This window comes from Dendrobates tinctorius, unplaced genomic scaffold (assembly GCF_039654945.1).
Source record: "Dendrobates tinctorius isolate UK_male_01 unplaced genomic scaffold, ASM3965494v1 ptg000021l, whole genome shotgun sequence".
In the NCBI taxonomy this organism is placed as follows: domain Eukaryota; kingdom Metazoa; phylum Chordata; class Amphibia; order Anura; family Dendrobatidae; genus Dendrobates; species Dendrobates tinctorius.
The window spans coordinates 38,192,975-38,207,669 of NW_027361689.1; the positions used below are offsets into that span (position 1 = coordinate 38,192,975).

At 47.5% G+C, this 14,695-nt stretch overlaps 2 long non-coding RNA genes across 2 annotated transcripts; one reads left to right on the forward strand and one right to left on the reverse strand.

Annotated features, from left to right (window-relative positions):
* Positions 1 to 1,004: 1,004 nt before the first annotated feature.
* On the forward strand, positions 1,005 to 1,545 carry LOC141083739 (uncharacterized). Its single transcript, XR_012230815.1, has 3 exons — positions 1,005 to 1,264; positions 1,343 to 1,397; positions 1,470 to 1,545. It is a non-coding gene; the product is annotated as an uncharacterized lncRNA (long non-coding RNA).
* Positions 1,546 to 12,818: 11,273 nt separating this feature from the next.
* LOC141083740 (uncharacterized) lies at positions 12,819 to 14,490 on the reverse strand. The gene is made up of 2 exons (XR_012230816.1): positions 14,057 to 14,490; positions 12,819 to 13,753 (listed from the first exon to the last, which is right to left on the reverse strand). It is a non-coding gene; the product is annotated as an uncharacterized lncRNA (long non-coding RNA).
* Between the last annotated feature and the right edge of the window lie 205 nt (positions 14,491 to 14,695).

Below are 14,695 nucleotides of genomic sequence, written 5' to 3' on the forward strand. Positions count from 1 at the left end.
CGGCAGGCCGGCACAGCCCCCCGAAAGGCCCGTACAGACCCCAGAGAGGCTGTACAAGGGCAGGAAAGGGTTTTTCTTATTCCGATACCGGAAGTCCCATAGACTTGAATGGGACTTCCGGTATCGGAATCGGCGATACCGATACTTTTTTAAAGATCGGCCGATACCATCCGATACGATACTTTGAAGTATCGGACGGTATCGCTCAACTCTAGTGATAACTAAATGGCTCAGGGAACAAAACATAGAGATTTTGGGGCCATGGCCTGGAAACTCCCCAGATCTTAATCCCATTGAGAACTTTTGGTCAATCATCAAGAGAAGGGTGGACAAACAGAAACCCTCATATTCAGACAAAATAAAAGCATTGATTTTGCAAGAATGGACTGCTATCAGTCAGGATTTGATCCAGAAGTTGATTGAGAGCATGCCAGGGAGAATTGCTGAGGTCCTGAAGAAGAAGGGTCAACACTGCAAATATTGACTTGCTGCATTAACTCATTCTAACTGTCAATATAACCTTTTGCTACTCATAATATGATTGCAATTATATTTCTGTATGTGATAAAAACATATGACAAACACACATAAAAACCAGAGAGCAGCAGATCATGTGAAAATATAATATTTGTGTCATTCTCAAAACTTTTGGCCATGACTGTAGGATGGGTAAATGTGTCACCTTTAGTGATGTTGGAGCATTGCAAACAATGTAAGCATGGAAAAGTCCCTTTACGTAATGGCCTAAATAAGACTTGTTTTCTTGAATCACGGGAGCTCCCAATGTCTGCCCTTACTAAGGCTGGTTTCACATTTGCGCTTTTGTGCGCAGCGCATCGTGCGCACCAGTGCGCATGCGCACTGCGCACCTATATTTAACATGACGTGCGCATGGTCTTGCGCATACTTGCGTTTTCGTGCGCATGCGTTTTTTTGTCTTTCGCGCCAGGCGCGCCAGACGCAACATGTTGCATTTTTGGTTCCGCCCTGTCTCGTCAAAAAAACGCATGCGCACGCTTGCGCACGGAATGCGCAAAAACACCACATTGGAGCCTATGGGAACGCATGCGTGCGCATGGTCTTGCGCACGCTTGCGTTTTTATGCGCATGCGTTTCTAAGATAAACACGTCTGGAATGTGGTCTAGACAGTAAAAAAAAAAAATTAAAACAAGGTGATAAAATGGTGTGGGCACTGGGATTCCACAATACTTAACAGACTGCTCAACGAGTGGACACACAGCTAAAAGCACAAGCTGCACCAATGTAAGTATGAAAAACCTAATGTCTGGCTGAAATTTCAATACATTTCTATGTACTTATGTCTCTTTTTTTTTATTGCAGCATGTCTTCATCTGGTGACGAATATGTCCCCGGGACAGGGCAAGAGGCAGAAGAAGTGAGTACCATGCTTCCGTATGGATTGGTAAAAATATACACATGTGGTTAATTTTTTTTGTTTAATTTTCAGACCTCATCCTCCACCACGCCACCACCACCGGAGGAACGGCAGGAGCAGCAAGGCCAAGTGCGGGCGGGAAGACGGGATGTAAGTACAGACGGACTGTTTTTTTATTAACTTAATTTCTATGCTGGTTTATTTTCTTTTTTTTTGGAACTGTATTGAAAATTCTTTCAGGTGTTTATTTTTTTTATGTTTTTGGTAAATTTTTATTAGTATTTTTTGGTAATTTTCCTTGTTTTTTTTGCTGCTTTGTTGGTTACAGTTTTTTTTTAAACTTAATTTCTAGGCTGGTTTATTTTCTTTTTTTTTTAATTTTCATGGTTGTTTTTTTCGGTGTTTTTTGCTTTTTTTGCATTTATTTTCATTTAAAACAAAATTTTTTTTTCATGGCTTGTGTATCAATATCTAAAGCTCAAAGTGTGTATGTGTGTATGTGTGTGTGTGTGTGTATGTTTGTTTGTATGTTTGGGTATATGGGCACGGGACTATGGGATGGCGGATATGTATGATGGTATATGGGCACGGGACTATGGGATGGAGGATATGTATGATGGGTATATGGGCACGGGACTATGGGATGGAGGATATGTATGATGGTATATGGGCACGGGACTATGGGATGGAGGATATGTATGATGGGTATATGGGCACGGGACTATGGGATGGAGGATATGTATGATGGGTATATGGGCACGGGACTATGGGATGGAGGATATGTATGATGGTATATGGGCACGGGACTATGGATTGGAGGATGTGTGATGAGTATATGGGCTCGGGACTATGGGATGGAGGATATGTATGATGGTATATGGGCACGGGACTATGGGATGGAGGATATGTATGATGGGTATATGGGCATGGGACTATGGGATGGAGGATATATATGATGGTATATGGGCACGGAACTATGGGATGGAGGATAATTATAATTTTCTATAACTAACCACAGTTCTACTATGCCCGGGCAGCGCCGGGCTCTTCAGCTAGTTTTCTAGATTTTTCATTTTAAAATCTTTCAAAGATTAATGTTTGTCTTTCTTTTCTAGGCTCCACAGCGGGAGGAGGACCTCGCCCTGGACAACGACGAGCTCATCCGTCTAGTCCAGGAGCGAGTCCCGTTGTGGGACACCCGTTACCAACTGCACTCGGACAACGTGGTGATCCGGCGGCTCTGGAACGAGGTGGCCGAATCGCTGATGGATGGCTGGGACAACACCTCTCCCCGGGTCCGCAAGGATTTTCATAAGTATTTAAATGCAGTGTGATGCAGCAGTGATCTTGGCCGGGATCACCCAACTGTGTGTGATGCTATTAACTCCATGGAGTTTCTATCATCACACACAGTTGGATGATCACAGCCTCCAGTGCATAGTCTTACTTTTTTCTTTTTTTTTTTTCCCCACAGTGAACAAAGTCAGAACCCGTTGGCGCTCGATGAAGGACCGCTTCAACAGGGATATCCGTCAGGAGAAGCAGGTTCGCAGTGGTGCTGCGGCAAGGACCGGCACGAAGTACAGATACCATCGTGCCTTGGCATTTTTAAGACCGGTCCTTGCCTCCCGAACGTAAGTATTTTCTAGTTGTATTCTGTTTTATTCTGTGCTTTTCTATTCCACAGGAGTTGGCGATTGTTAATTTATGGTAGTAATTTCTTTCTTTTCTTTTCACAGCACCTGGAGCAGCACCCTGCAACCTGGGCCCGAAGCGGTCCTTCATCAAGCTGCCCCGGACCCCTCCCAGCCATCCATCAGCGAGGAAGCACCTTGCAGGTCTGCACCACAGTCATCTGGAGACCAGGAAGCTGGTCGCTCAGGTGTTCCCCTGTCCCAGGTCTCTGCCACTGGTTTTGCGGGCACTTCCCGCCAGCAGCGGCAGAGGACCTCGGACAGGCCTCTCATGCCCGAGTTCGTTGAATTGAGCTCGGTCGTTCAGAGTAGCCTCAAGGCACTCTCCGATAGACTTGAGAGTGGTTTCCTCCTTTTGGACCAACGCTACAAGTCTATCGAGGGTCGCCTTGAGCGCCTGGAAGTCGACCTCGCCAGACCAGCGCATCATTTTTATACACAAATAGCTCGGGACACGGCGGAATACCTTACCCCTGACCTCCAGTTGACTGTCATGCAGGCCTGCAACAATGCTTTTATGCAGGCTATGCAGCAGAGTAGGATTATGCAGCAGTCAGCGGTGGCATTTCCACCGGTGCCACCCCTGACTCGTTTTACAGCATTACCTACTTCTGCTGCATATCACTGCACAGCCACCACACTTCCAAGCCTCGCCGGACACCAATATACCGCCCCAAGTCCGAGTGCAGCTGGACACTTACCCGCCAACACCATGCCAAGCGCTGCTCCTGCCTGGCCCACCACTGCTGCCGCCACCACCACTGGATGGCCCGTCATCATCACCCCTGCCTGGAGCGCCGCCACCACCACCACCAGCAGGAGGACCACCCCGGTATGGACCGCCACAGCCACCACGCCTGCATGGACCGCCACCACCACCAGCACCACCACCTCGGAGCAGCATCAGCTGGGGGACCCGCATTCAATATTTACGGCCCCTGCCAGGACATCCACCACCACCACCAGCATGCCACAGCAGGTACAAGATCCTGGCAGGCGGTCCACAAGCGCCAGGCGGTCCCCCAGCTCCAGCCGGTCCACAGCCTCCAGGCGGTCCAGAGGCTCAAGGCGGTCCAGAGGCTCAAGGCGGTCCCCGGGGTCTAGCCAGTCCTCAGGCTCTAGCCGCTCTAGACAGGACAGCAGCAAGACGACGGGCCACCGTCATAAAAAAACAAAGAAGAGGACTCTGACCCTCCCTCCTCCCTCACCTCCCACTTCACAACTTTCCTTGCCTCGGCTCCCTTCCCCCACTTCTTTGGTTCCTCCTTCCCCTAGAACCCCTTACTCCACCCAAAGCCGTTCCTCATCCCTCCACACCCCCCAGTTTCCACCAACTAAGTAAAATAAATGTTAAAGTTTTATTTCAAAATAATGTTTGGTTATTGTGTCTTTCGCCGCCTGCACACACTGCGCCGTACACTATGGTTTGTTTTTCTTTCCTTTATACCGGACGGTCAGCCATCCAACTCTGAAAGGGATACTATATTTCAGATTTTTCTTTTTTTTATTTTATATATATATATATATATATATATATATACACTCACTGGCCACTTTATTAGGTACACCATGCTAGTAAGGGGTTGGACCCCCTTTTGCCTTCAGAACTGCCTCAATTCTTCATGGCAGAGATTCAACAAGGTGCTGGAAGCATTCCTCAGAGATTTTGGACCATATTGACATGATGGCATCACATAGCTGGCGCAGATTTGTCGGCTGCACATCCCTGATGCGAATCTCCCGTTCCACCTCATCCCAAAGATGCTCTATTGGATTGAGATCTGGTGACTGAGGAGGCCATTTGAGTACAGTGAACTCATTGTCATGTTCAAGAAACCAATCTGAGATGATTCGAGCTTTATGACATGGCGCATTATCCTGCTGAAAGTAGCCATCAGATGTTGGGTACATTGTGGTCATAAAGGGATGGACATGGTCAGCAACAATACTCAGGTAGGCTGTGGCGTTGCAACAATGCTCAATTGGTACCAAGGGGCCCAAAGAGTGCCAAGAAAAAATTCCCCACACCATGACACCACCACCACCAGCCTGAACCGTTGATACAAGGCAGGATGGATCCATGCTTTCATGTTGTTTACGCCAAATTCTGACCCTACCATCCGAATGTCGCAGCAGAAATCGAGACTCATCAGACCAGGCAACGTTTTTCCAATCTTCTACTGTCCAATTTCGATGAGCTTGTGCAAATTGTAGCCTCAGTTTCCTGTTCTTAGCTGAGAGGAGTGGTACCCAGTGTGGTCTTCTGCTGCTGTAGCCCATCTGCCTCAAAGTTCGACGCACTGTGCGTTCAGAGATGCTCTTCTGCCTACCTTGGTTGTAACGGGTGGCAATTTGAGTCACTGTTGCCTTTCTATCAGCTCGAACCAGTCTGCCCATTCTCCTCTGACCTCTGGCATCAACAAGGCATTTCCGGCCACAGAACTGCCGCTCACTGGTTTTTTTTTCTTTTTCGGACCATTCTCTGTAAACCCTAGAGATGGTTGTGCGTGAAAATCCCAGTAGATCAGCAGTTTCTGAAATTCTCAGACCAGCCCTTCTGGCACCAACAATCATGCCACGTTCAAAGGCACTCAAATCACCTTTCTTCCCCATACTGATGCTCGGTTTGAACTGCAGGAGATTGTCTTGACCATGTCTACATGCCTAAATGCACTGAGTTGCCGCCATGTGATTGGCTGAATAGAAATTAAGTCTTAACACACAGTTGGACAGGTGTACCTAATAAAGTGGCCAGTGAGTGTATATATATATATATACACCCATATATATATATATATATATATATATTTACATATATACATATATATATATTGTAGGTATTCGACTCGCTTAGGTGCAGCGGGAGACAAACATGAGGCACGTTCCTTTAAAATTTCACCAGGTTTATTACTCCATAAACCATAGACAGCATAACACTGAACTGTAACCTTCACTTCAGGCAAAGGAACAGAAATGTCCATGGCTTCAGACTCGGACTGAGAGTCAAAGCACATGCTGGGAGCTGTAGTCCTCCCCATATACACTCTCTGTAGTGTCCCACCTGGACACATGGAAGTCTGTCCACACTCAGACAGACTCACTCTCACACTCTCTCACATGTGCCAAACACCTCAATTACATAGCCCTGTAACCACACCCACAGGTGATCACATGGCTATGACATCACTAAAGGTTGTATAGACACACACAGGCTTCCCTGACACAGTGTAACAGAAAGATCAGCAGTACCTCTGCTGATCAATACACCCTGGAGCCTGCATCCCAAGGCTACCCACCTTGAGACCCATAATGGTCATTTAGGACCCTGCTCCTGTTACCACACTGAATGTGCCTGTACACCCATCCTGGGACACCCACACAGTGCCCCCTAGCTGACATAGTGGAAACTACACCACATACCTCCCCCCTCTGTTCAAACTTGTGGGGTTGAACACATGACATCACCCAGGGATCTTGAGACCTGGCACCCATGTCACCTTGCCCTACCAGTCGGGAGGACCATCTCCGTCTGTTTCGGTAGTCATACTGCATATTTACGTTAGGCCTCCCCTGCCCCCAGCGGTCAGTATCTCGGCCTTGGGCTTTGGCCTTCCCGTCAACGTCCGTCAGTGTGACCAGACACTCTTTAGTCTCCACCTGTCTGCAGTGTGCTTCATCACGCGACCTTTCTCTCACTGGCTGGCTCTCCCAGTTCGCACAGTCATGAGTCCCACGTCCAGCTGGGCCAACTGGCTGGTCTGAGTCTGACCCTCTGTCGCTATGTCCACCACCGAGTCTCGTGCCTATGTTACTAAGATTAGAACGGCCACTTGCGGACTCTCGACGTTCTTGCCTTCGACTACCTGTCCTTTCATTCCTTGGAGGATCCCTTCGGGTCCTTACACCTTGGGTTGGAGGGGGACGCCACCTGACGTTCTCTATCTGCTCATTCATCTGCAGTCGATCCTGTCTTAGCTGCTCAATCTCCTTCAGGTACGCTACCCGATATTCCAGGAGCATGCGAAGCTTCCCAATGCTTTCCACCGAACCAACCACAATGACAGGAACCATGTCATCTTCAATAACGACTTGGATTTCACCAGCAGGTGGGATCCTCACTCTCTTCACACAGGATCGATTCACCATCTCCTGCATCACCTTTCCAAGTCTGCCAACGACTTTCCCCACCAGATTTCTGGGCACCGGAATTATGTCTTCCACAAAGCCCAGCCGACTTTGTGCTTCCCTTGCAAGCTCCAGACGTCGAGCGGCTTTCCAATTACGCTTCACGAGCATCTGTTTCGTGCGGAGACATTGTAGGTGCATCTCCTTCAGGACAGCCACCCTTCTCTCTGTGTCTTCCGTTTCTGCCAGTATCACCAACTGGTCTGTTTCTGGTGCCCAGCTCACACTATAGGCCTTTACTGCCTTTTTAAAGGTCTCATGCACACCTTCGCTGGCACACGCTTCTCGCACGTCTTCGGGTACCTCCATCACACACTTGAAGGTCATGGAATTGCTCTCATCCTGGACAGATGGCTCTGGGTTCCCCACGGACACTTCCCTCAAGGTATCTGCCAAGACCGGGTGACTGTCTTGTGCAGCTCTTGGCTCACCATCTTCCTGAGATTTACAGTCTTCAGGACCCTTTTCCAAGATGGGCTTTGGCAGTTCTGCCTTGCTATCAGTCGGGCAAGGCCGCTGTACGTCTTCGCCCCTCCACTTCTCCTGCAGAAGACCTTTTACTACTCCACTGAGTTCTTGCAGAACTTTATCTTTCTCCTCTGCCAGGTAGCGACGCTCATCCTCTCTCCTGAGAATCTCCTGTTGATGCTTCTCTTGGGCCTCTCTGAGCACCTCCATATCTTCCAACAGGGTCTTGTTCATGGTTTTACACGCTGACAGGTGACCTCTGAGCTCAGAGACTTCCTTCTCCAGCTCATCCACTCTGTGCTCAGCTGCTTGCCTTAGGACTCTTTCCCGTTCGACATGTTCTGTTACAGTCTCCTTTATCAGCTGTATCTCACGATCCTGCTCTCTTTTGTCCATCACGTGTCTCACTACTACCTCTTTAATTATATCGTTAAAGGGTACCACTGGGTCAGTCACCCCAGTCGAGTGAACCCTCCAGTTACCGTCCAGCACCAATGTGTCTAGTCCAGTCGTCTCATCTCCCAGCCCACCATCTGTCTTATCACGAGACGTCAGGTCCGTCAGTTGGGCAGATGTACTTCTTCCTCTGGTCAGTTCTACCTCTGACCTGTCCATGTCAGGAGCCGTCACTGTCTCAGTGTCCGCTTGCCCCACAGTCGAAGCATCTCCATCGTCAGACCAAACGTCATCAAACAAAAGAAAGTCCCGGCCCCTCTCCCAGGCATAGACTAAGTCCCGTGGTATTCCTCTACCTTGGCACTCACCACCTTTGGTCCCCTCAAACACTACTCTGTCTACTGCGTAGTTCACCGTGACCCTGTGTTTACAGCGAACCCTGATGTTTTTCTCGGTCAGAGAGAAAACGAGAGGAGTTCCTGTCAGAGTCACCTGACTCTCTGATTCCAGCCGACCAAAGGCTCCTTCCCGGTGCAGCATCACTGTACACATCTGTGGCCCATCATTACTCCCCGGAAAGGATATTCCACATTCTGAAAAAGACCTGCACATACACTGCGGTACTCCAGACATACCTACTGAGACACCCAGTGCTGTCACTTCTTCACACTTGGCCCCTTTCTGGACCACCACCCCGCTTTGGGTTGCCACCCCAATTTTGGTCACTGCCCCCTTTTGGAACTCCACCCCTTTTTGGGTTACCACTCCAATTTGGGTCACCGCCCCCTTTTGGGACTCCACCCCTTTTTGGGTTACCACTCCAATTTGGGTCACCGCCCCCTTTTGGGTTTCCACCCCTTTTTGGGTTACCACTCCAATTTGGGTCACCGCCCCTTTTGGGTCACCGCCCCCTTTTGGGTCACCGCCCCCTTTTGGGTCACCGCCCCTTTTGGGATTTCCCCATGTCCGTCCTGCAGAACCTCTTAGGCCACAGTTCACACAGTACAGTTTGTCTTTTAACGATACCACACAAGTCTTTGCTGGCACCACCACAGCTCCTGCTGTCACTGATCACCGGCACCTCCGGCTGCTGTTCACACACATACACTGCGGCTGGTGTCACTGCAGCTCCTGCTGCGCCATCTTCGTGGACCCGCCGATCCACCGGAAGCCGCTTGTCACCTTCGTAACCCCGCTGGGTTACTGGAAACCGCTTGTCACCCTCAAAGATAAAAAAGCCACAAAAGTGCGCCCATAGGGCCTTACCAGTGCAGGTATAATGGGTTATGCAGCAATAATACAGGGTACTCACCCTTAATAGTTGTGTAAAGCCACAACTACTGTATCCGCTTAGTCACATGCAATAAAGCTGCAGCAGGATGGTGTAGACAGACAGCGTCTGCTACCAATGCTCCCAGGGCAGATCCCTTAAAGAAAACACCAGGTCCTTGTGCTGCGAGACCTTCGTGACCCCACTGAGCCACAGCAAGCACCTTCAGGTTTTGCAGAGGAAAAGAAAAAAAAAGAGAAAAAACACATGCACAGTCTCTCACATGTCCTGTTCGTGTGCCACTCAGGACGTACCGTCTCCACCTGAGACCGTCCAACACACAGGGTACACCGGGTGCTATTCAGGGAGCCGACCCTCCTCCCAGGGTCTCCCAACACACCAGCCTCACCAGGTCCAGGGGCTCAGCGGGTGCTCTTTAGGACATCCGTCTCCGCCTGAGACTGCCCAACACATGCCTCACCAGGTCCAAGGTCATAGCACGTGTTCCAGGGATCCGATTCCTCTCCCAGAACCTCCCAACACTGACCCTCCAGGACCTTGCTCACTGACCCCTCCAGGAACACAGTCTCTCACTGACCCTGGTCAGTGCAACACAGACTCCTGTCTGTTACCTGTGTCGGCCACACAGGTTCCTGGACGCCTCTTCTCCTCCAGAGGTATCCCACAAATATTAATACAGTCACTTTCTCTGACCTCGGTCAGTATTACTCACGGTTGTCAGACCGTCTGCTCTCCTGGCTCAGAATCGCCAGCGCTGCCACACGTGCTTCTGGGAGTCGCTGCCCGCAGTCTGTCACCAATTGTAGGGATTCGACTCGCTTAGGTGCAGCGGGAGACAAACATGAGGCACGTTCCTTTAAAATTTCACCAGGTTTATTACTCCATAAACCATAGACAGCATAACACTGAAATGTAACCTTCACTTCAGGCAAAGGAACAGAAATGTCCGTGGCTTCAGACTCGGACTGAGAGTCTCAGCACATGCTGGGAGCTGTAGTCCTCCCCATATACACTCTCTGTAGTGTCCCACCTGGACACATGGAAGTCTGTCCACACTCAGACAAACTCACTCTCACACTCTCTCACATGTGCCAAACACCTCAATTACATAGCCCTGTAACCACACCCACAGGTGATCACATGGCTATGACATCACTAAAGGTTGTATAGACACACACAGGCTTCCCTGACACAGTGTAACAGAAAGATCAGCAGTACCTCTGCTGATCAATACACCCTGGAGCCTGCATCCCAAGGCCACCCACCTTGAGACCCATAATGGTCATTTAGGACCCTGCTCCTGTTACCACACTGAATGTGCCTGTACACCCATCCTGGGACACCCACACAGCGCCCCCTAGCTGACATAGTGGTAACTACACCACAATATATATATATACACCTATATATATATATATATATATATTTACATATATATACATATATACACACATATATATATATACATATACATATATATACATACACATATATATACACATATACATATATATATACATACACATATATATATATACACATATACATATATATATATACATACACATATATATATATACACATATACATATATATACATATATATATATATATACACATACATATATACATATACACATACAGTGCCTACAAGTAGTATTCAACCCCCTGCAGATTTAGCAGGTTTGATAAGATGCAAATAAGTTAGAGTCTGCAAACTTCAAACAAAAGCAGGATTTATTAACAGATGCATAAATCTTACAAACCAACAAGTTATGTTGCTCAGTTAAATTTTAATAAATTTTAAACATAAAAGTGTGGATCAATTATTATTCAACCCCTAGGTTTAATATTTTGTGGAATAACCCTTGTTTGCAATTACAGCTAATAATCGTCTTTTATAAGACCTGATCCGGCCGGCACAGGTCTCTGGAGGTATCTTGGCCCACTCCTCCATGCAGATCTTCTCCAAGTTATCTAGGTTCTTTGGGTGTCTCATGTGGACTTTAATCTTGAGCTCCTTCTACAAGTTTTCAATTGGGTTAAGGTCAGGAGACTGACTAGGCCACTGCAACACCTTGATTTTTTCCCTCTTGAACCAGGCCTTGGTTTTCTTGGCTGTGTGCTTTGGGTCGTTCTCTTGTTGGAAGATGAAATGACGACCCATCTTAAGATCCATGATGGAGGTGCGGAGGTTGTTGGCCAAAATCTCCAGGTAGGCCATGCTATCCATCTTCCCATGGATGCGGACAAGATGGCCAGGCCCCTTGGCTGAGAAACAGCCCCACAGCATGATGCTGCCACCACCATGCTTGACTGTAGGGATGGTATTCTTGGGGTCGTATGCAGTGCCATCCAGTCTCCAAACGTCACGTGTGTGGTTGGCACCAAAGATCTCGATCTTGGTCTCATCAGACCAGAGAACCTTGAACCAGTCTGTCTCAGAGTCCTCCAAGTGATCATGAGCAAACTGTAGACGAGCCTTGACATGACGCTTTGAAAGTAAAGGTACCTTACGGGCTCATCTGGAACGGAGACCATTGCGGTGGAGTACGTTACTTATGGTATTGACTGAAACCAATGTCCCCACTGCCATGAGATCTTCCCGGAGCTCCTTCTTTGTTGTCCTTGGGTTAGCCTTGACTCTTCGGACAAGCCTGGCCTCGGCACGGGAGGAAACTTTCAAAGGCTGTCCAGGCCGTGGAAGGCTAACAGTAGTTCCATAAGCCTTCCACTTTAGGATGATGCTTCCAACAGTGGAGACAGGTAGGCCCAACTCCTTGGAAAGGGTTTTGTACCCCTTGCCAGCCTTGTGACCCTCCACGATCTTGTCTCTGATGGCCTTGGAATGCTCCCTTGTCTTTCCCATGCTGACCAAGTATGAGTGCTGTTCACAAGTTTGGGGAGGGTCTTAATTAGTCAGAAAAGGCTGGAAAAAGAGATAATTAATCCAAACATGTGAAGCTCATTGTTGTTTGTGCCTGAAATACTTCTTAATACTTTAGGGGAATCAAACAGAATTCTGGTGGTTTGAGGGGTTGAATAATAAATGACCCTCTGAATAAACTTTTCACAATTTAAAAAAAAAATAATAAAAGAAATAACATTCTTTTTTGCTGCAGTGCATTTCACACTTCCAGGCTGATCTACAGTCCAAATGTCACAATGCAAAGTTAATTCCGAATGTGTAAACCTGCTAAATCTGCAGGGGGTTGAATACTACTTGTAGGCACTGTATATATATATATATACATATATATATATACATATATATACATATATATATACATACACACATATATATATATATATTTATGGTGGTTTCCCTTTCTTTCCTTTAACCTGGGCAGGTGAGTAGTGGAGTGTATTAAGACACAGTACACTGGGTACAGGTATAAAAAAACATGTATTTTATTTTTACCAAACAACAAAACTATTAAACCATTTGATCCTGCCATGCTACACGACCCACATCGGATAAAAAGAAGTCCGCAAATTGGTCCCTCATTTGGGCAACTTCGACTGATGACCGAAGAGGGTGCTGAGTAAAATCTGGCAAAGGGTTGGCAGCAGGTTCATCCATGTCAAAGTTCGGCCTCTCCTTTGCCATAACAAAATTGTGCAGAACCACGCACGCCTTCACCACCTCATCCACTGTTTCCATTTTGAGATTGATGGTGGTGCTGAGAATTCGCCATCTGGACACTAGAATGCCAAAGGCGCACTCTACAGTCCTGCGAGCCCTCGTAAGCCTGTAGTTGAAAATTTTCTTGGGGTGGTCCAAGTCACGGCTGGAGTACGGCTTCAGCAGGTTTTGGCACATCTGAAATGCCTCATCCCCAACCACTACAAATGGCAGTGGTGGAGTTTGGGTTTGGGGAAGAGGCCGTGCCAGTGGAAAATTGAAATGGTTGCCGTACAACCTCCGGCCCATATGAGAGTTCTTAAAAGTCTGGGAATCGTTGCCCCGTCCGAATGCCCCTATGTCCACCGCCACAAACCGGCAGTCTGCATCCGCAATGGCCATTAGTACTGTGGAAAAGTACTTCTTGTAGTTGTAGTACTCAGAGCCACTTCTTGCAGGTTTTGTGATGCGGATGTGCTTCCCGTCCACCGCTCCTAGGCAGTTCGGGAAATTGCAGACTGCCCAGAATTTGTCCGATATTTGAAGCCACTTTTCGGCAGTGGGCAATGGCAGAAACTCCGGACACAGAACATCCCACAGAGCCCTGCAGGTGTCGGCAACAATCCCGGATAAAGTTGAGATTCCCAGCCGGTACTGGAAATGCAGGGATGAAAGACTCTCTCCAGTTGCCAGGAACCTGCAAAACATAAAAAGAAAAAATAATTATATTTCTGTCTTGGGTATTACTAAAAACACTGAAAATAAAAAGTACATGGCCTAACTATTTTGCATGTTTTTTAATACAACATAGCAAAAAAACATTTTATAAAGGCTTGGGATTAGTACATGCCAGAAGAAAAACCATTATGCAAAAAAGCAATTTCCCAAAAATAATGTTAAAATTCAATAGCCAAAAAAAAACCAAATTTTTTTGCGAAAAAAAAAAAATAAAAAAATGGAAAAAGCCAAAAAAATTATGCAAACATAACAACATATATACCGTAAGGTGACAAGGAGCCTTTATTCGGGAGGAATGGCATGCCGGAGCTGAGTGTCCCGTCTCCGGATGTTTCCTTCAACCATACCCAGCAAGTCAAGGAAGCTTTCCTGGGACATCCGGGTATAGTCAGCAAATTTCTCCGGGTTTTCCTGGAGCTCGCTGTACAGCGTGTGATATGCTCCACGGCTTGCCCGGAGTTCGATAATTGGATGCCTCCAAAACCGACGCCGCTGCCGTCTCTGCTGTCTCTCCCTCTCCCTTTCTTGCTGGCAACAAAAGGCATATGCCTGAGACAGCGCAATGTCAAGATCCAACTTGAAGCGGAAATTATCCAGACGCAGGTCCATCTTGACACCGGAAACAGCAGCAAAATCTGATGAATTCAGCAGTACAGGGTCTATAAAACATTCCAATGACACACGCCCACTGGTGACCCATTGGTGTTCAAGGATTTTTCTATTGTGAAATGTCACACCTAAAAACGCATGCGCATAAAAAAACGCAAACGCATGCAAAAATGCATGTAAAACGCAAGTAACGCTGCGTTTATTGACGCATCAGCGTGCGCATGACGTAAAAAAACCGCGCGTTTGTTTTGCGTTTTTCTTTGCGTTTTTTATGCGCCCGATGCGCTGCGCA